Source organism: Equus przewalskii, chromosome 18 (assembly GCF_037783145.1).
Source record: "Equus przewalskii isolate Varuska chromosome 18, EquPr2, whole genome shotgun sequence".
Taxonomy (NCBI): Eukaryota; Metazoa; Chordata; class Mammalia; order Perissodactyla; family Equidae; genus Equus; species Equus przewalskii.
In genome coordinates this window covers 3,914,378-3,940,451 of record NC_091848.1, presented here as the reverse complement: position 1 = coordinate 3,940,451, position 26,074 = coordinate 3,914,378, and positions in this window count along the sequence as shown.

Genomic DNA, 26,074 nt, shown 5'->3' with positions numbered 1-26,074 from the left:
GGAGAGCTTTAACTCTCAGTCAAAGAAAAGGTCCCCTGCAGGGGCTGAGGCTGGAAGAGGGCAGCGGAGGTTTGCAAGCTCCTTTCTGGGGCTGTTTTCGGAAGGCCACAGGTGTCCTACAAGAGGATTCCTGAGCAGTAGGAAGGAGTCCAAATTGGTTACTGATAACTTTTAATTCTAACATAGCCATATTATAAAAAATTCTGGAAAGCAGAAAAAAAAAAGAGAGAAATCCTCCATAAAACCCAGTATAATTTTAGGCCTTCATCTTATGTTTGTTTCTTACACACTAAGAGTCATGGTAAACCTGTATATCTGAATCCTGCATTTGATTTTTACTTGATTTATTATCGTATTTCCCATGTTATTGCATAGTCTTTATAACCATCATTTTAACAACCAGATAATATTCTGTCCTGGGTATATTCCACAATTCCCTTAACCATTCTACTTTGCTGATATTCAAGTTTCCAATGTTTTCCTTTCATAAATGAAGCTAGAACGTCTTCAAGCTTGTGTTTTTCCCACAGTCTAACTCTTTGTCATGTGGATTTTATATCTTGTCTTTCTTTAGCTGCCATGTGGCTATAAGGCAACAAGATTCATTTTTCACACAAACATACACATGCTAATATATCTAAGGATGTGTCGTCTCCTTTAAAGAAGCAAAAAGTGCCTGGAGAAGTATTTACTTATTTCACGGGCATTGCTAACTATTATGAGTTTTGGATTTGTTTCCTTCTTTGCAATTCCTTCAGATAGAGCCTGGGTCACCTGGAAGAGTTAGTTGTGTTTTGTCTGTAGCCTTAATTCCTTCTTCAGCCACGTCATGCCCTGCTTTAGAGACTTGGTGCTGAATAACCTGGGCTGGATCCGAACCCTCGTCACTACCCAGAAGAATTCACTTCAGAAACTCCCACCTCTGCCTCGCAGCTTCTGACAATGGTCCATCCTCCTGTGTGTCTCTCTCCTACGCTCATTCCTCCAGGGCTGTTGCTCTTTGAGCTCTCGTTTAGACCTCTGGTTCCTTGACTCATCTTGTTTCTTCCAGACTTCACACCAGCTCCTGACGTCAGCGTTTCTCTCCCCCACCCATCACTTCGCCCTCTTGCAGCACCCTTCTCTCCTTCCGCATCTGTCTGCTGACCCTGTGCGCCGATTCTGTTTCCTGGATCCATCCATCTGGGTGCCTTCTCCACTCCCACACCTGACCGAGAGCCCTGCTGGGGTTGGGTAGCAAAGGGACACCTTACAAATGGGGTCTCCCACCAAGCTGTGTCCTCAGGGCTGCTCAGTAATCCTTCCATTCCAGGGCCACCCCTGGTTCCTCTCTCCCTCGGCTCCTGGCTCTGGAACAACTCTTTTGCTTGACGACGTAGAGAAAACAAAGGCTGTCAAATGTGAACTTCCTGACCTTTCTGCTCCACACCTGCAAATTTGTCTTTATTTAAACCCTACCTTTCTTCCTTCTTTCCTTTCTGAGAGGAAGCATTGCTGCCGTCCTGTCCAGTGCTAACCCTTCCCCCTTCCAATGACGCCACCCATTCCAGACTCCTCTGAGATTGTGTGCCATCAATAATAGGTTCTCTTCCATTTCCATGGGCTCCTTCCTTCAGCATGGAGATACTTTAAGACTCTCCCATTTTAAAGGTGAGAGGAATACAGATTTGCATTAAGTGCCTACTGTATGTTGGTTACTTGAGAACGTATTATCTCATTTAATTCTCATAAAAATTTTATGAGTTAGGTCTTATTATCCCCATTTTTCAGATAATAAAACCAAGACTCAGAAAGGTTAAGTTAACTAATGTTTTAGGTTAGTAAACTGGCTTGGTCTAATGGTGAAACCATGCATGCTACCTCCATTAGCCCACTCTTTCCCTTCACAACCTTGTTTGTTAATCAAGTAAAAAATTGTTCACTTAAATTCCACTTCAATGTGGTTTACTAGTGAGCTGTTTACATGGGAACTATTGAAAACATATCTACACACTGAATATACAATCAATAGCTTCTTAACCAAATTAGAGCACACTTTACTAGTCAGCGGTACAGAAAGAAACTCCCCTGACCGCTTGTTTCTTTAACTATCCACTTGTGGGTTTTACTCACCACCTGAAGCAACCGTTTCCAGAGGAAAGGTAAAACACGTATGACTAGTACTAGTTAGTGGTATGCTGGTGAAGGTTTAACAACTGCTCTCTGAATACGAGTCCTTGATTAGTAGTGTTGCCAATTTCTATGGTGTAAGTACTCCCACCATGCGGAGTATTTAATAATGGCTATTTTAATAACTGTCTTGGAAAATTCCTAAAACTTTAGCAACCAGAAGCCTATCTGAGTTGGTCCCAGCACACTTCGAATTAGCTAACAGTTGTTGAGTGCTTACTAAATGTTGTACCCCTCCAAGTGCTCGACACGTTGTCTCAGTCAATCTGACAGCACATTGTGTCCGTTCTACACATGTGGAAACCGAAAGATGAAGTAAATTTTCCAAGGACGTGCCGTAAGTGTGGAAGCTGGGATTGTACTGGACATCTAAAAATGCTATCTCCCTTTATGAAAAAACATGCAAATACCTCACTGTAATAGCCTTATTTTTTTAACAACTTAGAAGGATCTGGTTTGAATTTTATCATATAACTTATAACAAATGTATATTTGAAGTAAATGTGTACATTTCTACCTGAGTGGAATTAAGTAGCAGGACGGCGGGAGTCTGCTCTCTGTGTTTGGTAGACCTGATATTAGCTGAGGGCTCAGCGTGGAGCACAACCCACAAGGAATGCTGAAAGAACACAGCATAATGATTCTTATCCCTTCATTAAAATTCTCTAAAACCTCTGTAAGATATGTAAATGGATTTAAGATAATTAAATATTTTATATTTACATCTCTTGACAAAGTAATACCACTCCTGGGAATTTATCTTTAGGATCTAATTCAAAAGGGGGAAGAAAAAAAGCACTAGGCAAGAAAATGTTTATTGAAGTGCTAGCTGCATAAGTAGAGAAATAAAACATAAATAAATATCCAAGAATAGTGGAACAGTTAAATTACAGTACATTTCTTCAAATGAGCTTTGTGCTGCTAATAAAAAAGATAAGAAGTTCATTTAGCAAGAAGGAAAATTGAAGCAGATACAAAAGTTCTTCCGTGAGTCGATCATGTAACACAGGGGGCCACGTGACAGAGTGGCTGAAAGTACTCGCTTTGGATCTGGACCTACCGGAACTCAGTTCCAGGTCTTTCGACTTGCCACGCACCCTGGAGCAAGCTGGAGCAAGTTGTTTAACTTTCCGGAGTCTCAGTCTCCCCTCCGCAGTGAGGCCAGTGCTCCCAAAGCCTTTGTGGGGACTCAATGAGAAGGCGTGGACAGCGCCGAGGACAGCCCTGGCACACTCATGTGTCACCTGTGCACGTGGGCAGGGGCCGGCGGAGAACATGGACAAAGCAAAGTAACCGATGCTTTCGGGCAGGGAGGTTGTGGATTAGCTGCTTTAAGTCTTTCAAAAATTATGTGACATATAATAAACTACTACTCATGAAAAAAGAAAATCACTTTTAAAATATCCTACTAATTCAGCTTCCCTCGAATTTGGACTTTTCTTCAGTTCAAACAAGCGAGCGAGCTCAGTCTGTGCCCCATGATTCCTCTCAGGCAGCTCACGAGCACGGCTGACGCTTCTGCACTTCCCGCTACTCACGAACCGTTGAGATTGCCACCACTCCCCAGTTCACCCAATTTCCACCAAAAAGATGTGGAATTAGATTCGCTTTCATGCTGCAAGGATACACGTAGAGTCACGCTCATCTGACAACGATGCTGATGTTGCCGCGTCCTTTGGATTCCTGCTCGCATGCAGCGGGTATCTTGTAACCTTCCAGGCTATCAGATCACACACTACTGCTTCTCTTCCTCCTCGTCATCTTCCTCTCATCAGACTGAAATGGGTACACGTGAAATAAAGGGGCCTGCATCTTCCCTGGACCTGCAAACAACTTGGAATGTTTCAACACCAAACCTTAGTTGAAATAAATAGATAGATAAATAAATAAATAAATAAAAATCTTATTTAGGTGGACAGCTTGTTGGATCCACAGTGCAATATTTGGATCACGATTTTACTCAAAGCAAGATTGTTGGGTCATTGTGATAGAGTTCCATGTAGCAAGAATCGATAATAACTACCTTGGTATAAATTATTTTCTTTCTTGGGGACCTCAAGACTCAGAGAAATTTTTAGAGAGAATAGGCTTCTGAGTCTTCAACTCAAGCAGAAATCAAATCCAGAGCTGAGGGTAAGCGTCAGGCTTGTCGCCTCCTGCTCAATGAGAGAGCCGCGCTGGAGGCACGCCCGGGCTGCTCCGCTTCCGTGTATCTGTGGGGGCGTTTTATTCAACCAAGGAAGTCTTTTTGCCTAACCAGGGCAACTACTGATGAGAATAAAATTGATAGGAGATGAACAGTTAACAGCTGCAGATACATGGGAACAAGAAATAAAAGAGCCATAGTCAAACTGAAGAATATTGCCGTAGTATATTATATTTGACATTTACTGCTGTGTCTAATAATGCATCCTCACTTCTCTCCAGCAGCCATGGTACTCCATTACTTTAAATTTTGGAAGCTTTTGTTTTTGAAAAATGACAAAAATCTCAGTTCTCCACTCCTCATTAGGGTGCATATTTAATTGTGTCTCTCTGTTCATTATATTTGAATGTTGCCATTCAGCCAGAGGAGTGCTGGCAAAAATCATGTAAATGGCTATGTCTGGCTTTTCCGAGGTATTTAAAATTCTATCGTTGTTTCCATAAGCCACAGACAGTGGGTTATTTTTCACGGACAGACAGTGTGTTCTTCTCTTGGGGTTTTATGGACAGACTGTAGAAAATGATAACACAATGAATGGCGTGCCAGCTCGACTCTATCAAGGACTTGAATCAGCTGCTTCAGACAGAAACTCAACGTGGCGGAGCGCGCTTCAAATAGCTTCGCAGGTTCAGGCTGGAACACAGAATTTCAGCATCTTCTGTGATTAACTCTCATGAAAGATTGATGCCATTTTTCACAACAAATTAGGGCTCAGGTGAGGGAGATTTCGGAAAATGTGTGTTCAGGTGGCGACCTGAATAAAATCAGTAAGATCTGCGTGCCCAAATTAAAATAGAGGTGTGAGCCGTCTTCAGAATGGCGACGAGTTGGCTTATGGAGGAAGGGACAGCGAAAGGGGATCCCCCGCTTGGCGACTCATGGTCCTTTCCATGTTACACGAGAGTTTTTATGATTTTCTAACACCATACATATTCACTAAAGCTCATTCCAGCCTCTCCTTCCCTGAAGGGAAGTCTCTTCACTGTAATTGTTCAAAAATAAGTTCTTCTGAGGTTAATTTAGAATTAACCCTAACTTAATCATAGTCGTTAGAGATTCCATTTTATTGTTTCTTTTTAAACCTGTTGTGGAAAAGTAGTCTAAATAAAGTGATTTCTTAAAACTGTCTCTAAGGAGTGTGAAGAAATGTCTATTTGTAGTTAATGATCCAGAAAATCAAGAACTACCCCCAGTTTGCCAGTAAAGAATATTTTTTATCAGTTTGAAATTCTTTTTAATGGAAAAAATTCACATGGAATTAATTTTTATGCATAGCCTTTAAAGCAAACTTAAATCCCCGGTTACTCAGGTGTGATGTGACGTCTAGATCTCTTTTCTAGTTATATTTCTTCTGAGAAGCCTAAGTTTATATGTCGATTCTCTTTATCCAAAGCTATTATAGCCACACTTTTATAATTATTTGTAATGAATTACTATTAATTATATTATATTATAATATATTATAATTATGTTATATATTATATAATATTAATTTTATATTTAATATTACTTAATTAAAATTAATTTAAAATAATATTAATTATATAATATTAATGTTATGTGTTAAATATATAATTATAATATATATTGTATTAACTATTATAATTATTAGTATTTAATTACCAAATTCATTATTCAACAAATTATAATAATGTTACATAACACACACCAAAACAGTTTGTTTTAAAGCAGTGAAAAATTTCAACATTACATTCTACGTTTCCCATTTAATATTTTTCTAATCATTGTGATTGATAAACTTGTAAAGAAATGATATTGTGCAGTACACAGAGAAAAAGTATCGTATTTTTTCTAAAAAATAAAAGAGGAAAATGCAGCTGCAAATACTCATAAAGTATAACATTCTTCATGATAAATCTATTTTATTCCCTCTTCTGTTTATGTCTCATCCATACTTGGAAGGAAATAAGGTGGTTTATCATTAGGGTGACCATATAATTTATCATCTGAACTTTTGGGAGTGAAAGGTTTTAGTATTCATCACACTGGGGCAAGAGGCATAAACTGGCACTATCCCGGGAAAGCTGCAACCTACAGCCTGCCCGTTTACCAAGAAGCTCAAATATGATAAAACCACAACCCAGGCAACATAATACAGCAGGAAAAAGAAAGAATAAGGAGGAAGAGGTAGAGAAAGACCATTCAGGAATGCCTGCCTGACTTTGGTCTGTCCAGACGCAACATGTATGACTTAGCAGGTTGAGAGTTGGGGTCCTCCTGCCTCACTATTTCCTAAATCATTAAGGATACTGCAGCGGTCAGGGGAGGCTAAGTGCTGTGATGAATCCACAGTATCAGTGGCAGAAGATGATCAGTGTTTGTTTCTCACTCCCGTCGCAGTTCAGTGTAAATTGGTGAGCAAGTGATAATTGGTGGCCTTGGCTTACCAGCCTAGGCAGACAGAGGCTCTCTTCTCTTGAACTTGGGACAAGTGAGGCAGCCTTGGGTGTAAACCTTCAGACAAAAAGATGGGAGGAGAAAGAGGGTGTGGAAGATCTCATGGAACTTTTGTCCTATGGCAATTCTGAAAGCAACATGCATCACTTCCTCCCACATTCCATGGCCAAAACTCAATTGCATGACCCCACCTAACTTCAAGGAAGGCAGGGGACTGTGGCCTGAGCTGTTGACCAGGAGGAAGCAGAAATGGGGTTTGGTGAACACATAGCAATCTCTACCATTCGCCACCATTTTTGTTGCCAAGTATTCATTGTGCTCTTCCTCCTATACATAGAGTAAGGAAATCTCATAGAGTTCCTGCGTGGAGCTCCAACTCTAGAATCTGGGGGACATGCCCAGTTCTCTTTATCAACTTCAGATGTGGCTCCTTATGATCTGCTGACCTATGAATTAGAAAGGCAAATTTTCACCTCCCAACCCTCTTCCTCCATATGTTCAGCAAACCATGGCGGAACAGGGATAAACGCCATTTTCCCACATTTTCTTTAGGGAAAACAGATAATAGTTGACTAGAAAGCATTTTTTTCTTAACTTTGCATTTGCAGAAGCTTGCATTATTCTTTAGCTTCAATCACAAATGTCATCTCCTTTCCTTTTCGGTGTGATTCCTTTCGAGAAATCGCCAAAGTGTTTGCAGCATAGTAAGGACACGTTGAATCTGTTTGCTCTCCTGTGGCTCAGATTGGTAACTCTGCCGGACTTCGTGAGACCCTCTACAGCCCTCATTACTTAAAGCGTATAATGGAGTTAACAAGGAAAAGAGCTTCTTTATCAGTGATTATAAGGATTATGGAAGAAGATTTATGAGCTCTAAAAAAGTTGAGCAAATTACTTCTGAACCAAGATACACAGGAAAAGAGGAAATAGTATAAAAGCGGAGTTATTTGGTTTCCTGGTGTTCAAATTACTGTTAACTGGCTCATATCTTTCTGTGTCTCCCTAAACGTGGGTCCTTTCCATTTGTTTGCTTTTAAGTTTAGCACCTAGGAAGCACAATGATATCACTTCATTTTGTTTTTACCACTGTAGAGAACTAGGAAAATGTGTGAAAGTCTGATAATATTTATTGAAGATTTTAAATCCTGAAATAAGAATAGAAGAATTGCAAATAAGCAGTTTTCTTTTTAAGTTTTTTACTTCAAAATAACCTTAGGCTTACAGAGGAGTTGCACCCATAGTACACCCTTCGCCCAGTTTCTTCTGGTGTTAACATCCAACAGAACTATGGTGCAATTTCCAAAAGTAAGAAATTAATTTAGTATAATGCTATTAACCAAACCACCGGCTTTATTTGGATCTCGTCGTTCTTTCCACTAATGTCCATTTTTTGTACCAGCATCTGATCGAGGATCCTATATTGCATTTTATTGTCATGTCTCCTTATTCCCCTCCAGTCTGTGTCTATTACTCGTTATTTCCTTGTCTTCCATCACCTTAACTCTTGTGAAGAACATTTTCAGATATTTTGCAGAATGTCCCACAGATTTAGTTTCTCTGAGGTTTCCTTATGGTTAGACTAGGGCTGGGGAATTTGGGGAAGGATAGCACAGAGGTAAAGTGCCTGCCTCACTGAATCGAATAGGGAGCACCTCAACCTGACTAACCCCTAGTGGCGCTGCCCTTGATCACTCGATCACCTGACGGGTAAGCGGTGCTGTCAGCCTTCTCCACTGTGAAGGTACTACTTTTCTCTTTGTCGTTAATAAACATTTGGGAGAGATACTTTGGGTCAGTGTTTGTGTTTTATTTCCTACTGCAGGCGCCTGCCTTCCCCCAGGTTCTGGGTAGTTCATGCCTGCAGCCTCAGCACTCTGATGAGTAAGAGAAAATTTGTGAACTTGCTGTTTATTCAGGAATTTTGTTGCATTTGAGAGCTTTGCTGTTTCCACCCCTCAGCAGAAACCAGAAATCCAGTATTTGAGGTTTGCTCTTAATATTAACTGTTTTTGTTAGTTAGTTGTTATAGTGGTCTATACTCCAGCATCCATTCCATTCTAGAAGATAAATCTTCGTCAAATTTTATCATTCCACATCTCCTCCCAATGACTGGTTTTGGAATAGGATGTGACTCCCTTTTGGCCAAGGAGAGAAAGTGTGCCATGATTCTCCTAAGGAAAATGTCCTTGCGCCTAATAAAGAAATAAATAAAAAGTAGTTCATCCTCTTCTACCTCTGGATATAACTATTTCTGGATATATTGTCTGAAACTATGACTACCACCTTGCTTCCATTATGAAAATGAAGCCAACGCAGAAGATAGTAGAACAAGAAAGTGGAAAGAACCTGGATCCTTACTGGCAGTTTTCAGCTGCTGTTCCAACCAACCATGGCACTGAGCCTGTCTGTGGATTTCTACTTAGATGCAACAGTATATTTCCCTATTGTTTAAGCTCAATTTGATCCTTGGTTTTTCAATTACTTAGCTTGTAACTGTTGTCTCCACTTTAAATGAAAATGATTTTTGTGCAAAATACTAAAATTTATTTATCCGTTCTACTGTTCATGAGTATTCAGGTTGTTTCCAGTTTTTAGCTTTTGGGAACAGTGCTGCTGTGCATATTCCAATACATGTCTTTTGGTAAATATGTCCATGTTTCTTCCATCTGTATACCTAAGAATGAAATTGCTCAGTTACAAACTTTGTGCATGTTCAGCTTTGATAGAGACTACGTAATACTTTTCTAAAGGGGTTATGTCTATTTATACCCTTATAAGAAATATGTGAGAATTACGTTTGCTCCACATCCTTGCCAACACTTGGTGTTATCAGACTTTTCATTTAGGCATCCTGATCCATGTGTATGTGTAGTAGTATCTTGTGTTGTTGTATGTTGTATGTTGTGACTAATGATATTTATTTACATATTAATATTTATATTCATATCCATTCTTTATCAATTTCTATATATTGTATCACTTTAGAATCATAGCTTGTGCAATTGTTGGTAACCATCAAAAGACAGTTAATATTCAGGCAAACTAAAGTTTTCTTTACTGTACTTGGAAGTAAAGTGGTGAAAGGGAGAGATATTAAGCTTAAGTGTACACTGTCCAATGAGTAAGTCTGGTCCATTTTTGCAGGTAGAATTGTTTTGTAAAGTAAAATAGCAAGAAAAAACAAAAGGCAGAAACTGCTTCAGTGTGTAATGTGACAAATGAAACATACTCACCAAGTGGAGAGACAGGAAAAGGGCGCGATGGAAAGATGTCTTCATCAAGTCACTTATCCTTTTGGACTCACCTGTGGAGTAAAGTATGGACTTAAAGGATTTCTATATTCTTTTTTCCCTTGTCTATAACATTCTATAGTTATTTATTTTCTCCTCAAAAATTTTCTTTGCGGGGCAGTTCTGGTGGCACAGCTATTAAGTGCACATGTTCTGTTTTGGCAGCTCAGGGTTCCCCAGTTTGGATCCCGGGTGCAGACCTCCACAGCACTTGGCAAGCCATGCTGTGGCAGGCATCCCACATATAAAGTAGAGGAAGATGGGCATGGATGTTAGCTCAGGGCCAGTCTTCCTGAGCAAGAAGAGGAGGATTGGTGGCAGATGTTAGCTCATCTTCCTCAAAAAAAATTTTTTTCTTTGCATTCTTTTAATCCAAATATTGATTATCATCCACAAAAAACCCTGAGACGAAGTGTGGGGTCAGGAGGGTTCCCAGAAACTCAAATCGTTGCCTGTGACCCCTGGAGAACAGGGGCCTTGCTGGAAGGCTGTCCTTGGTTCTCTCTGAATGTGGGCAGTGGTGACACGGATGCTTCCTCGGAGAAAAGGGTTCATTTCTTCTGCTGCTGAAACTCACACTTGGGAGGCATAGTAAAGGTTGATGTTCCACAAGTTGGGACACGAAGAGCTTAGTTGTTGGTTTCGAGAGGAGAGAGCTAGCGGCGAAACAGACAAATAGCTAGTGGGGCCTCAAGACCCCCGACAACAGCGTGTCTGCACGTAGCAACCTAAACCCCTGCTACAACTGTCTGTGCAAGTCTGCCTGTTTATTTGGATCCTAGATTGTGGCTGAGAACAGGGCCAGATCATTTGTCCAGTGAATACATTAAAGTTCTTTTAAACGTCACCAGGGACAACTTCTTGGGCAGTGATGTTAGTATTTAAAGTTTGTTTATATAAGCAGTTGTCTTCTCTGACATTAATGCCTCATTTTCCATTTGCTTTGAAATCTGTGTGAAAACATCCATGCACGTGTTGGTTTCTAGTTTTCAAGTGTAATTAATGATAAAAGCATTTCCTTCTCTTTTATAATCATGGTTTACTCTTCATTTGAACCTGTCAGACAATACTTAATGTTGGCCATTAAGTGTTTCAGCGTGTTACAGGTCTGCTCTGTTGATGCGCTAACAGCATCCCCCTGTGACATGGATAATGGGATGTGCGTTTACTCGGCACCCTGGTTCTGGCGGTTCACCTCTGACCGTCAATCTAATGTGGGCTCAGAGCCTCTTGGAATTTTGTACTCAAGGGCCATTTATTTGGGGCATGTGGTGGTGAGTCCTGGTTGTTCTTTAGAAATAGTGCAATCTTGGCTGGTCGAATCATGGCCATTCCTACCTGTGAAGTGCATTTTTCTTTCTAGAATACTTCCTTAATTTCTATAATTTTCAAAAATGTGCAGAGGGCAGCATCAAATGAGTGTGCACCATGGAGTATCATAGACGTGCGTCCCATGCCAGCTCCCTTATCTACCAACCACATAGCCTTTCAAAATTCATTTAATCTCTCTCTCTGCCATCTGAAAAATAAAGACAATGGCATTTACCTGGAAGGGTTTTTGCCGATTTAGATATAGTAAATTTAAAGTACCTGGCACAAAGTGAGCTCTTCATTCTCAGCGGTCATTTTAATCTTGAGAAGCAGTCCTCGTCCTCACGCACGTGTCGTGTCCTTGGTGACAAGACCCTCCGTGTCTCTGTAGGGATGTGAAGCTCTCTTCATTTCAGTTGGATAAATAACTGGGCCTCAGAGCAGTAAAGACGGGTGAAACTACAGAGACGATGGAACATAAAGATGTGTTTTCCTTCTTTTATGAAGCGGATTCTGTTAAGACAAATACTTAAATATAAAGAAATTATGCCAACGATTTCTTCTTTCAGGTAAGAATTGAAGTAGAAAAAAGTGAATTTTTAGTTTTAAGAAACTATTCTTTTAGTAGCTTTTAATTTCCTTTTAAAAGAAGTTATCCTATTTGGAGAAGATAAAGTCTACTCAGATAAAATTAAAAAGACATCTTTGTGATTTGTAGACAATGGCACGCGTCCTGAACATTGTTATCACATAATAAAGATATTAGAATTTCTTTTAAGTATCCTCTTATAGTGATGTGGCTTTGACATTATACTTAGTAACTCTTTTTGACACCAGGGAAATATATCAGTGAGCTACTTTTTCTAAGTAGGATTTTGGTCAGAGACTATATTCGCTTGTTTTGTTTAGGTCCCTTTTATCCGTATGGAGAATGTTGTTCCAGGCTACATCTTTGCCAATAGTTCCTAACACTTTGCTCAGGCAGAAGACGCCACGGTTGTGTAGCATTTGGGGCAGAATTAGAAGACTAGATTTGAACGATGAGTTAATAGAACCTAAGACCGGCTTTGCAACCCTGAGTAGGAGACACTGGGGCTCCTGAATTGGCTAATTCGTATTGAACACCCACTATGGCGGACATTGTTTAGGTGCTTCAGCAACATTAGTCAACAAAACAGACAAAGCTCTCTCCAGAGCCCGTACTCTGGGGCGGGGGCCATCCGTCACCCTGCAGAGAGAAGAGTGTGAAGCCAGAACTATTGAGTGGGAGCAGGTGCTCACATCTTAACATGGTCCCTCCGTCTCTGACTTCTCAAAGTTTACTGGAAGCCATGGGATCCCAAGTCCATTTTGCTGCCTCTGTCTTATAACCAGCTCTGTTGTCAGAGTCCAACGGAGCAATCCCCCACCCCATGTCCCACACAGAGCGCTGAGTGTCACTGACAGCCACAAGGTCCACTGATGAGACTGAGCCTGTGTCCAAGTGAAAAAAACGTTCAGGGAAAGGTCAGGCCATGCACCAGCTGAGCTCACTCCTCCGTAGGGCCCGCTAGACAATCCAGCCCTGAGCCGGGTTTGTCCGCTTTGCCCGGCAGAAGAATTACCTGGGATGCGCGCAAAGCTGGCTGAGTCAGAGCAGGAGTCTACTTTCAACAGCACCCTTCTCCAGCTCTCTGGCCAGTAGTGGTGGTGCAGGGCGTCTTACACTTAGGGCTCTGCCTAAGTATTTCCTGAGGTCAGGGAGTGACAGTTCCCTTGTGGTAATGTGATTGTGATTGAACAGAAATGAGGTTCTGGAACTCTGTACCGAATGTACAATTTAGGAATACCAGGAACTTCTATCTGTGACTCCCGGCACCTCAGTGATCGCGAGTTCATGTGGCCACTTCCCGTTTGTCGCCGACTGCTCCAGCTGTGACTACTCTGTTGAAAGGGCAACATTCTCACCAGTGGAGGACTGGGAAGCCATACTATATATGATTAGTTTGACTCCACACTCAAAGGATTAGCATTACAATTATTTTTGTAATATATTGCCATATTTTTAAGGCTGGAAATTATATATCCATTCTATCATTCTTTATGGAAAAAGGGTCACTCTCGTATGACTCCGGGGGTTGCAAAAGTTATATTTAAAAAAATAATCTATTTATTTATTTGAATAGATAATTCATAAACATAATACAAAATTCAAAAGAAATGAAAGGACACATACATGAATAGTGATTTGCACCCCATCTTTATTTCTCAGCTCTTCATCTCCCCTGAATGACAATCCTTGACAGTTTCTTGTGAATTGATTTAGATATATTTACGTATATATGACTGTATTCTATACATATTATTTGCATTTTGGTTTTTTCATTTATTTGCTTTTTTATTAATGATGAACCTTGATGATTGGTTCATGTACACATATATATCTACCTCTCTTTTTTTAATAGTTGCACAGTGTTCTCTCTATGGATTTGCCATAATTTGTTTTACCAGGCTCTTATTGATGGACGTTTGGGTTGTCTGCAGTCTTTTGCTATTTAAGCAATGCTAGAATAAATATTCTTTTAAATACATCTTTGCACACTGTGGAGATAAACAAAGACCAACCAAATGAGAAAAGCAAGGGCTCTTTATTCAGCTGGCCGGAGCAAGGGAGTCAGCCACTCTCACTAGCATTTTGGCAGAGACTCAAAGGCAGGCAGAGGAGTGGGAAGGCTTTGCAGTAGAAAAAAGGGAGGCTTCAGGTGTGCCTTGACTGGAGGCTGCTGACATGGGGAAGGAGAAGGGGCCTAATTAGAGGCGGGGTATCCTAGGTGATGGGTATTTGCCTTTTTCTGATGGGTCTTAAGTGGGAAGTGGGGGCAAAAATTAGAGAAACTGTCAGTTATTAATCAAGTCCTAGACACTTTGAGCTAATTATTACAGAAGTTATCATTTGGCTTCCTGTATTATTACTAGAGATAGCTGTCTGGCTTCCCGCAAGTCTGACTTCCAGCAGGCCGGCTTCTTGGGCTGTTTATTGTAGATAAGAGGTTGATTTCCCGGCACATTGCTGCAGGCTGTGGGGCAGAAGGCTAGTTCGATATATGGTCCAACCATTGTCCATTTGTATAGTAAGCCTCTCAACATATATGTGAATACATCTTCAAGACAAACTCCTAAAAGTGAAATTTGAGTCAAAGATATATGCCATTTAATTTATATACATTTTATCAGATTGCTTTCCATAAATTTTGATGAATTTATAGTCCTCCACCTGTGTGGGGATATAACAGGGTGTAACACCAAACTTTTCATCTTTTCCAGTCTGATAGGTAAAAAATAGTATATCGGTGTAGTTGAATTTGTACCAGAGGTGGAGAATTTTTTGTATATGTGTTAAATCATGTTTTTCTTCTCTATGAATTGTCTATTCATGTCCCTGGTATTAGCATATTTTTAAATTCTCCCAGGCCAGGGAAGGTATTGATAAGAGAGCAAATCTCTGGAACTTGGAATTATCACCTTGAATATTCAACCTAGAATCAGTACAGGACAAGAGATCTATTCCCTTAGCAAATTTCAAGGACACAATACAGTACTGTGAACTATCATCCCCGTGCTGTACCTTAGATCCCCAGAGCTTATTCATCTTATAATTCAAAGTTTGTACCCTTTGACCAACTTCTCCCCGTTCCCCCACCCCACCCCCTGGCAACCACCAATCTGCTCTCTGTTTCTATGAGTTTGATTGTTTTTAGATTCCATGTATAAGTGAGATCATACAGTATTTGTCTTTCTCTGTCTGACTTATCTCACTTAGCATAATGTCCTCAAGGTCCATCCATGTTGTTGCAAATGGCAGGATTTCCTTCTTTTTTATGGCTTAAAAATATTCCATTGTGTATAGTAGAGATGTCTCCCACATTTTATTTGTTCATTTATCCATCAACAGACATTTAGGTTGTTTCCAAGGCCGTGGGCTTTGGGTTTGGACAGCCAAACCTGTATTCCCAGCTCAGCCACTCACTACCATGGGGGCAATGCGAAACTTCCGCATCTTCCTCTTCCTCACTGGTCCAGTAGAAATGCTAATACCTATTCAGAAGTTCTTGGGGGAGTTTCTAGCACAGCACCTGAAATGTTTTATGTGCCCAGTAATTGTTGGTTCAGGCTCTCCTCTTGGGCATCTAGAGGACTGTCTAGTCATCTGGAAATCTAGGCAGTGCTGAGATTATTCGCAAAGATTTCCAGTCAAGCCTTCATTAACATGAGTCACAGACCCTAAAGCTTTCTAAGTTGGCAGAATTTCTTTAATTAAAGAGTCCTAGTACTACCGTGGGGAGGCGGGTGGGGAATGGGAGCCATGGTGGATGTGTGTGGTGTAATTTTGTTGCAAATGCAAATTAGTTTTCCTGTCATTTGCTAGCAAGCCTGCTGTTTATAATAACTGTTCCTAATGAATCAGGCTGATATTTTGTTCATACATTTTCCCTTGAGGCTTTAATATTGCTGCTTCTATGTTTTATGGTTTCATGTTGTGGAAGGAGACTCTAGCGGAAGTATAATCCTGTTTTAAAGCCTCTGTAGAAATGAGAGAAAAAAACAAAGAAAGCAAGTTAGTGGTCAGAAAGAGTTCCAAGAAAGACAGGGGTGTTCCTCCAGCCAGGCCTGGGAAGTGTGTGGGGAAGATGAAGGGTGGTCCAGAGAGTGTCTGTCAACGAAGTGGCTGAGCAGAATTAAAATTTTAACCAAGACTCTTGGGTTTGGTGAGGTGGAAAACGTGGGTGACCTGAACTGAATGAGTTCTGTACAAGTCAGTGAATAGTTACTGATACCTACTACGTCCCAGAGCCTTTAGAAGCTCTAGTGTGTATAAAGGATAGCCATTAGTCACAGACGCCTATTTGAATCTAAATTACTTAAAATTAAACAAAATTGAAAAGTTCAGTTCCTCTGTTGCATTAACCACATCTCAAGTTCTCAGGCCAAAAAACATGTGGCTGGTTGCAACTGTGTTGGAAAGCAAAGAACATTTCATTCATTACAGAAAGTTCCATTGAGTGGTGGTGCCCTAAAGGTACATAGATGGCCAAGGCGTGATTCCAGCTCTAGAGGAATTTATAGTCTCGGAAGGCAGATGAACATGTCAAGAAATAAGTTACTTACAGGGCTATGATAGCAGTATGTCAACGTACAGTTGCGGGGGCTAGGGTTAGGGTGAGCAGGCTTAAAAGAGACGGTGGTCGTATACAAGAGGAGGAAGGAGCAGCAGCTGTTTAGAAAAGGCTTCATAGAGGATAGAAAAATGACACGAGTCTTAAAGGTGAGTGAGTTTTCCCCAGGTGGGCCACAGGGCAGGAGAGCATTATAAGCAGAAGGAGTAGAAGAGAAAATCAAGGAAGGGTGGAGCAGTGTGGAGCGTTCTGGCCAATGCCCATGGTTTAGTATGGCAGGAGGCGCAGCAGAACCAAGCCCAGGGTGGTGGGTAGAGCCAGACCGGGAGGGTTTGGGCCCACACCAAGGGGTCAGGACTTTGTCTTCTGGGCTGTGAGAAAATAATGAAGTGTTTTAAAAGGAAAGTGAAGCATGTGATCAGATTTCTGTGAATAGGAATGGGAAAAGCTTGGAGTTTGTTGTCAAAGCGTTGATGTTTTGAGTGCTGCACATTTCTCTGTGTCTTTCATCAAGTTATTGACCTCTTCTGAGTGTCGTTTCCTCATGTGTAAAACGAGACTTATCTCCCCCTTACAGGGATGACCTGAGGATGGACTAATGGGACGTAGGTAAAGCAGCCAGCACAGTCCCTGGTACATAGTAAGTGTCCAACAAATTTTAGGTCCTTTTCTTTTGGCCTTATTCTTGCAAAGGAAACAAAATGAGTGAGGCCCGGTTGTGCCCTCAGAGACACATTAACGTCTTAATTAACTAATATCCCTAAATGTTGAATGGGAGTGGGAATGTGTGAGTGAGTGGGACAAGGACACAAGTACCTATGGTACATACACACACACGCACGCTCTCTCTCTCTCTCTCTCTGTCTCCTGTCCAAGGAGGTATTCTAAGCTGCAGGGGGGACTGGCATCAGGTAACCTGTGTGTGTAGCGCATGTTTGTTGGAGGTTAGTCTTCACTGAGGGAACAGGCATGCTGGAAAGAGGAGAATTGATGGAACCAAGGAGAAGGTAACGTTGCGGTGGAGAAAGGAGATGGAGGTGGTCCCCAGTGCAGTCATGAGGCAGAGGGAGGTGAAGCCTGCAGGGAGACGCCTGCTGGCCTTCCCCTCTCCAGAGCCTGGCCTGGGGGCTTCTCGGCTGGGAGGGGCCTGAAGGAAGTGCAGGGCTGGGGGCTCTGCGTGAGGGTTGCAAGTCTGGGATACAGAGCACTGACTGCAGAGTCAGCTGGATTTCCTATTTGTTTATATAAAAACCTTCTGTACTCCGATTCTCTACCAGATCCTACTTCTTTTCTATGACCATCATCTCCCTTCTATTTTTTCCCCCAACGTTTCCTGTTTTCTCTTAAAAGTTGAAAATTGCATTTAGATAGTGCGTTAGAACTCTGGTTCTGGTTGTATATCTATTAGGAGTGTTTCCCATTTGAAGACCGTCAACTCCCACATGCCAGTGGAAGGAAAAGTGAGGACACAAGCACCCTAATTATTATTATTTTTTTTTTAAGATTTTATTTTTTTCCTTTTTCTCCCCAAAGCCCCCCGGTACGTAGTTGTATATTCTTAGTTGTGGGTCCCTCCAGTTGTGGCATGTGGGACGCCGCCTCAACATGGCCTGATGAGCAGTGCCATGTCCGTGCCCAGGATTCGAACCCACGAAACACTGGGCCACCTGCAGCAGAGCGCGCGAACCCAACCACTGGGTCATGGGGCTGGCCCACAAGCACCCTAATTATTAGCAACAGACCCTTTGGCTAGAGTTCTATCAAAGCAGGAGTGATGGCAATGGTTATGTCCTATGGATTGAAAGCTCTGAGTAGATTTGTTTATTTCTGATTAATAAAACATTGGAAAATTAATTGCCAATAATTTTAATGCATAAAATCTTTCCAAATACCTGGCCTATGGAGGGGAGTTAAAAGGGACATTGGGAGGTAAACAGACTGGGAGTCATGGCCTGTAGCAGGACTACTGTGATATACGGAAGGATAAAACCAGCCACTCATCTTTTCTTTAAGACTGTTGAAAGACAATCACAGTTTTCTACATTTTCTCCTGATTTTTGGAGTAGACCATTATCAATGTATGCATAGATCAAGAATGCCTTTTTAAAATCTCTGTGTGTTCTTTAGATATCTAATTGGAGAGATGGCATGTCGTAAGATTGTGCACTGGTCTGGAAATCATTTGTCATGAGGAATGTGGGGAGAACGGCAGGTAACTCCATGGTCCGTAGACACGAGAGCTCCTGTAGTCCTGGGATCCCAGAGCTGGATTTTCTTCAAGTCAAATTAGTTATTCGTTTCTGTTTCTTCTTTTGGTGCAACTGAGATATTTTAATAAATATTCAACTTGAACATTCCACTTAGAATTTTTAATCTTTGTAGATTTATAGTATTGCAATTCCACTGTCAAAATGACCGATACTGATCCGTATTTTAAGGTAATCGTATATGATTATTTTTCAGTGCACTGTTATCAATCAACGCCCTGACAGCCCATAAAGTGTTATAGCTCATAAACAACCAGTAAATACTCAGTTTTCAAGGTACAGCAGCAGAACCATAAATTAAATTGATTATATAACTGTAAAATAATTAGTCCAGTATTTCCAGACAACTTTGAGAACTCCTCTGCCACAGATAAGTATTTGAAAAGGAACTGGTACTTGTTAAGTCAATCTTGTTTCACACACTGTACTTGAGTTTTTCTTTTTTACCTTATGTCCCAACATCTCCTGTCTTCTCCTGTCCTCGAGATGAGTTCATTTCCTCCTCTGGCTTCCGTAATCTCCTCTATGCTGAGAGTTTCTAAATTTCTATCTCCTACCCAGACATCTCTTTCACTACGCAGATCCACACGCCGCAGTGCCCATTGGACATGGCTTGGATGGGATCTCCCCTTATAAGCAGATCTGGAGACAAGGCTTTGAGTGCAGGTAGTTAATTTGGGAGGGTATCCCCAGAAAGCTCCATCAGGGGAGTGAGGAAGTGACACAGGAGTTAAGGATTGGTCATGAAGCAAGCAGAATAACGCTTGTGTGCAGCTGGGGTTCTGTCCTGATGGGGAACTCTGGGAGACAATATAGAAGACGCCTTCGATTCATCCTTCCCCAGGAGGATGAGGGAGCTACGGTGTGTCCTTCAATTCCCTCTGTCATTGCCTGAAGGCTGCTTCTGAGCATAAGGCCCCATCGCATTGGTTTGGATGCCCCTGCGCAGGGGGAGAGGAAACTCTCGGGCAGAAAGTCACAGGTGCGTGCACGGGAGTGTGGGCAGCCCACTGCAGTGTCTAGGACTGCCAACAGACATCTCACACAGATTCATCAGGCTCTGAGTATCCAAACCTGGCTCCCCAAACCTGTTTTTCTCCACACCCTGAGGAATGTGATACAATCCCCTTCTTGATCCAGCAGGAACAGATCCCCTCCTCAGAAACCGAATCTTGCCAGTTTCACCTTCTGAATAGATCCTGACTTGGCCCACTTTTTGCTCTTGACACTGGGGGCTGCATTACTTTTGACCCTCATTATTTTCCCCACACTTTTCTCGGTTAGCCTCCTGACCGGTCCCTCTGACGGTCACGTCTATCCATCAGCCTTCCTCCTTCCCAAGGGGAGAGTTCCATAATGAGTGAGCCAGGGTGAGAATTCCAGAGCTTGGATCCAGCCATGTCCTTTCTCTGCTTAGAGTCATTATTGGTGGCCCAGGGTGAAGTTTGAGCTCCCTGGTGCTGCATGCAAGGCCCTTCACGCTACCGCCGTTCTCAGCCCCGCCTCTCGAGCACCCAGGCCACAGAGCTGCTGCAGCCTAGGGTCTTTGCACAGGCCCTACCCAGTCACGCTCACCCTCAAGGCGTCCCCCCGGGGCCCTCTCCTCACTCTCACCTGCCTGTGGCTGCACCTGCTCACACTCCTTCACACTCTAGTGTTGTTGACTACTTATTTGTCCATCTCCTTAACCAGCTCTAAGTGCCCCAAGGCAGAGGCTCTGATTAGTCTCAGTCTCTAGTACCTAGCACAGTACCTGCTCATACTAATAAATAGTTCCCAAATTAATTAATTTGCCAAAATTATCTCCTTTACTCCTCAAAGCAGTCCCGTAAGATCACATGATTATCTCTATTTCACAGAAAAAAATGTTGAGGTCAGATAGGTTGAACACCTTGCTCAAGATTGCAGAGCTAGTAAATGATCACATCAAGATTTGAACTCAAATCTGCCTCCAAGGTCCATGTTCTTTCCATTAAATCATGTTAATTTTTACCATTGTAAAGCACTAAACATCTATTTCACCGTTTATGTACTTAAAGAAAATAACCCGAATTTTTTCTTTTTCCAGAAATGCATGTGTTCACAGGTAGCTTCTTCTGGAATGACGTACCCAGGCATCAGTTGTAAGGGCCTGAGGGTTCAGAGTGGAGCTCGCCAGGGGTGTCCTGAGACCTTGTCGTGGAGCTTTTATGTGTGTGGGCTGGATCCTGCAAATGAATTTCCATGGTTAGGTTGTGAGGCCTCTGAGCTTGTGGAATTTAGGTGGCCTGGGTCTGTTCGGCAGTCAGGAGTCTGTATGTGAGGGCCTAGGTGTTGGGTAGAGTGAGGAGATTCAGAAATACAAGCAGTGAATTTTCATGCCTCGCTGACTGTGGAAGTGAAATGATTATCCATCAGTTACAAAGCAGTTACGTGGATCTGTTTCTGGGTTTTTACTCCCTATTTATGTATCCAAGTCTTCTGCAAGAGCAGCTTATACACCACAGTCCGGGCTTGGCGGTCAGCATCAGTTTCAGTGTATGTTGGAAATACAGAGTGATTGTTGGGTTTAGAAATGAATAAAAACAAAAAGAAGGGATGGTACTGAAAGAATGTAACTTTTGAAATAAAGAATATACCTTGGAAATTATAAGGAATAATTTCCCAGGATAAATTAGGTCAGCCTCACAGGTGTATTTTTTTATCTTATTTTTTATGACCTCTTTTTTTTATTGAGGCATAATTGACACATAACATTATATTAGTTTCAGATGTGCAACCTAATGATTCGATATTTGTAAATATTGTGAAATAATCACCACAATAAATCTAGTTACCATCTGTCACTATACATAGCTACGAATTTTTTTTCTTGTGATGAGAACTTTTAAGATTTCCTCTCTCAGCAACTTTGAAATATGCAGTACAGTATTGTTAACTACATAGTCACCATGCTGTACAGTACATCCCCACGACTTATTTATTTCATAACTGGAAGCTTCTGTCTTTTGACTCCTTTCAGCCATTTCGCCCATCCCCCACACCTCCTCTCTTCTGGCAACCACCAATCTGTTCTCTGTATCCATGAGTGTGGTTTTCTGTTTGTTTGTTTTGATTTGTTTGTTTTATTTTTTTTTGAGAATCCAAGTGAAATCATACAGTATATGTCTTTCTGTGTCCTACTTATTTCACTTAGCATAATGCCCTCAAGGTCCATTCATGTTGTTTCAAATGGCAAGCTTCCATTCTTTTTCATGGCTGAGTAATATTCTATTGTGTATATATCCCACATCTTCTTTATCCATTCATCCATTGGTGGGCACTTAGGTAGTTTTTATATCTTAGCTATTGTAAATAATGCTGCAGTGAACATGGAGGAGCAGGTATATTTTCAAATCAGTGTTTTCATTTTCTTCAGATAAATACCCAGAAGTGGGATAGCTGGATCATATGGTAGCTCTATTTTTAAACTTTTGAGGAACCTCCATACTGTTTTCCATAGCGGCTGCACCAATTTTCGTTCCCACCAACAGTGCATAAGGGTTCCCTTTTCTCCACATCCTCTCCAACCCTTGTTATTTCCTGTCTTTTTGGTGATAGCCATTCTGACAGATGTGAGGTGATATCTCACTGTGATTTTGATCTGCATTTCCCTGATGATTAGTGATGTTGGGCATCTTTTCATGTGCCTGTTGGCCACCTGCATGTCTTCTTCCGAAAGATGTCTGTTCAGTTCCTCTACTCATTTTTTACTTGAATTGTATGAGTTATTTTATATTTTGGAAATTAACCCCTTATCAGATATAAGATTTGCAAATATTTTCTCCCATTCGATAGACATTTCATTTTGCGGATGAGTTTCTTTGCTGTGCAGAAGCTTTTTAGTCTGATGTGGTCCCACTTGTTTAATTTTGCTTTTGTTGCCTTTGCATTTGGAGTCAGATCCAAAAATTTGTTGTCACAGGAGTAGTGGAACTTAAAATAAAATACAAGCTTGCTTACTTACAAAAATTATTAAATTGACTATAAATCCAAAGTTGCAAAAGTATGTTTTATTTACATTCATTTAAACTCTGGTCAGTTGGATCCCTGGTGAAAAATATAAGAAAACAATAAAATATGAAAAGTGCTTGGAAAATTCAAGCATTGAATGAGAACTTATAGGAGGAAATAAAAAAGAAAGTGAATGTGAAACACTTAACACAGTACATGAAATATAGTAAACAATCAATAAATATTTGCTACAATAATCATTAATATTGTAAGAAAACACAATTCCTGAATGAAACCTATTCTGTGATGCTGCTATTGGTCAATGTCCAGCTATTAGCAGTTGCACACGCACGTGCACCACTGGCTCTTCCTATGAGACTGAATTGAAACTCGTCATTTACCAAGTGCTCACAAATTCCATCCTCAAAGAACATGACAGATATGAGTGACAAACAGACCTTATCAAAGACCATTCTTGCACACACGGGCCTTCTTACAATACCTGCTTCAAAGGGATTTGCTCAAATTCAACCTTTCGGTTAAATTTTTGTATTGTCTGAGGTAACCAAAATGCAATAGGATCCCTTTTCCATTAACTCTGTCTGTAAATAAGTATTTTATATTAAACTGGAGACGAAAAGCACTATTACTCATGGTATTTCTCAAGTAAACATTGAAATTTAGGAGGTAATTAATGAGTCTAGTTCTTATGAGCTGGATCTATGGCCCAAATGCTTAATTCTGAATTTCCAGAATAAATGATATCCTTCCAGTTGAGGCAAAAAAGGTAATTAACGGAATAGAAGGCAAGTGTTGAAAACATACCTACAAGTTTTGAAACGTGCACTGAATAGCTTGCTCAAGCACATTGCTGAAGATCATGTTCTGTGGAGAAAATTACATACATTAGGTACTCCTAAACTTTTGAAGTCATAAGAGGGTATATCATTCAAAAATCAACTTCATGACGTGGAAATATTGCTTGATACTATCTGCTCATTCTAAATCGGGCTTCCAGATCATCTGAAAGTGTGAGGAAGTTGTGGGTGAGACAGTGCCACCAGCTGACTTGGCACATAGTGCGGGGGGGGGGACGAGTGAAAGGTGACCTACGAAGATCACTGCTCTACCAGAGACGACTGTATATTGGGTTGGATGTGGCACCCCAGGCCTTCAGCCTTGCCCCAGGACCAGTGCTGGCCAATCCTGCTCTGTCTTTTTTTATTTTTATTTTTTATAGCTGAGGTTTTTTTAAATTAGATGCGATATTTTTTTTCTTTTTGGTATACACTTCTATGAGTTTTAACGCATGCATAGATTCAGGTAACCGTCGCCACAACGAGGATGTGTAACAGTCCCATCACCCCCCACAGTTCCCTCATGCTCCTCTTCGTGCTTTCCCACAACCCCTAACCCCTGGTAACCACTCCTCTGTTCTCCATCCCTATGCCTTCTCTGGAAAGTCACACATGTGGAATTGTTCAATATGTAACTTTGTGAGACTGGCTTCTTTTACTTAGCATAACGCTTTTGAGAGTCACTAATGTTGTTGTGTGTTGTTCCTGTATATTGCTGAGTAGAATTCCGTTGTATGAATGTACCTCTTTTTGTTTAGCTATTCTCCCATTGAAGGGCATTTGAATTGTTTCCAGTTTTTCACTATTATGTGTAATGCTGCTATAAACATTCATGGGCAGGGTTTTTTTTTTTTTTTGTCGTTGTCAATGTAAGTTTTTATTTCTGTTGGGTAAATTACGAAGGGTGGTATTGCTGAACCAAACGGCATATGTTCAGGTTTACAAGAACCAACCAAATCATTTTCCAGAGTGGCTGTGCCATTTCGTATTCCACCAGCACTGTATGAGAGAACCGGCCACTCCACATCCTTGTCAGCATTTGAAATGGTCAGTTGTTTCTCTTTTAGCCATTCTCATAGCTTCCATGTCTTCTAATCATCAGGGTTCTGTTCTCTGTACTATCAGGAACCAACAGCGGGAGCCCAAATTGTTCTGTCAGAAAATCTTGGGACACATTCTTTAATTTCAAATATGGACCTCATTTCAATCCAAAGAAGCATGTGGTAGCATGAGATACTGTTAAGCATTGTAAAATCACTACCATCTCCATCCTATGACAACTAGAGTGCCTTCTCATTGCTGGTATTTAAACACGCCCTACCATTAGCTGGATGAGCGCTCATTTTTGTTTACAGTGGGCCTAGCTGAAGTGCTTAAACTGGAAAATGTCAAAGAACACTCACCAAAATTTACCTATCTTTTGCTCTTACCTTCATTATTACTGTGATGCAGCATCATCGTTTCCTTCCTAGAAACCTTCTTTCAACAATATTTGTTGAGCTCTGTCTTTGTACCAGCTACTTTTCTAGGTGCTGGGGACACAACAGTGGACAAAACAGACACAAATCCTTATCTTCACAATGCTACAATTTTGCAATGGGTCAGGCAATGGAAAATAAGTAATTGAAACAGGTAATTTTTTAAATGCAAAGTGCTATAAAAAATAAATCAGGGAGAGAGTTTACAGTCTTAAATAGAGAGGATGGGGAAAGCTCTGGTGAGAAGGTGATGCGGAGCAAAAACTTGATGACATGAGGACATGAGGGTGAATCCTGCAGATACCTCTGTAACGACGTTGCAGTCAGAAGAAACATGGCATAGGCTTTGAGGCAGGAACATGCAAGACATGATCAAAGAGGAACAAAGATCCAGGGTGGTTGTGGAGAGAGTAAGCAGGAAGATGGTGCAAGATGAGGTCGGAGAGGTAAGGTGGATTGTAGTATAGGACCTTGTAAGCCGCTATCATGACTTTTGCTTCTACTCAAGATGGGAAACCACTGGAAGGTTTTGGGAAGGGAAGTGATGTGATGGACTTACTCTGTTTTCTATGGAGAGCATAGATTTGGGGCCAAGAGTGTAAACAGAAAGACAGGTTTAGAGGCTGTTGCTGTAATCCAGGCAAGAGATGATGGTGGCTCGGACCAGGGTCGCAGCCAATGGCGACAAGAATCCAGCAAGCTTAAGGAACATTTTTTATCTGAACATCTTGATGATATATTGGATACTATTGCAATTTTCAAGGTAAAGAAGACTCATTTAAACATGCTTGAATATTACCGATATTTGGGTTTCAGCAAGTACGAAGGCTGTGCTTGAATAATCTGCATCGTGCATATTGCTATTCCAAGCCAAAAAGCTACACCTGTCGTAAAACCTTGACTCCACGTGTACTCTGGACAAGGTGGCATTTAAGGCTTATAGCTGAAGTGTA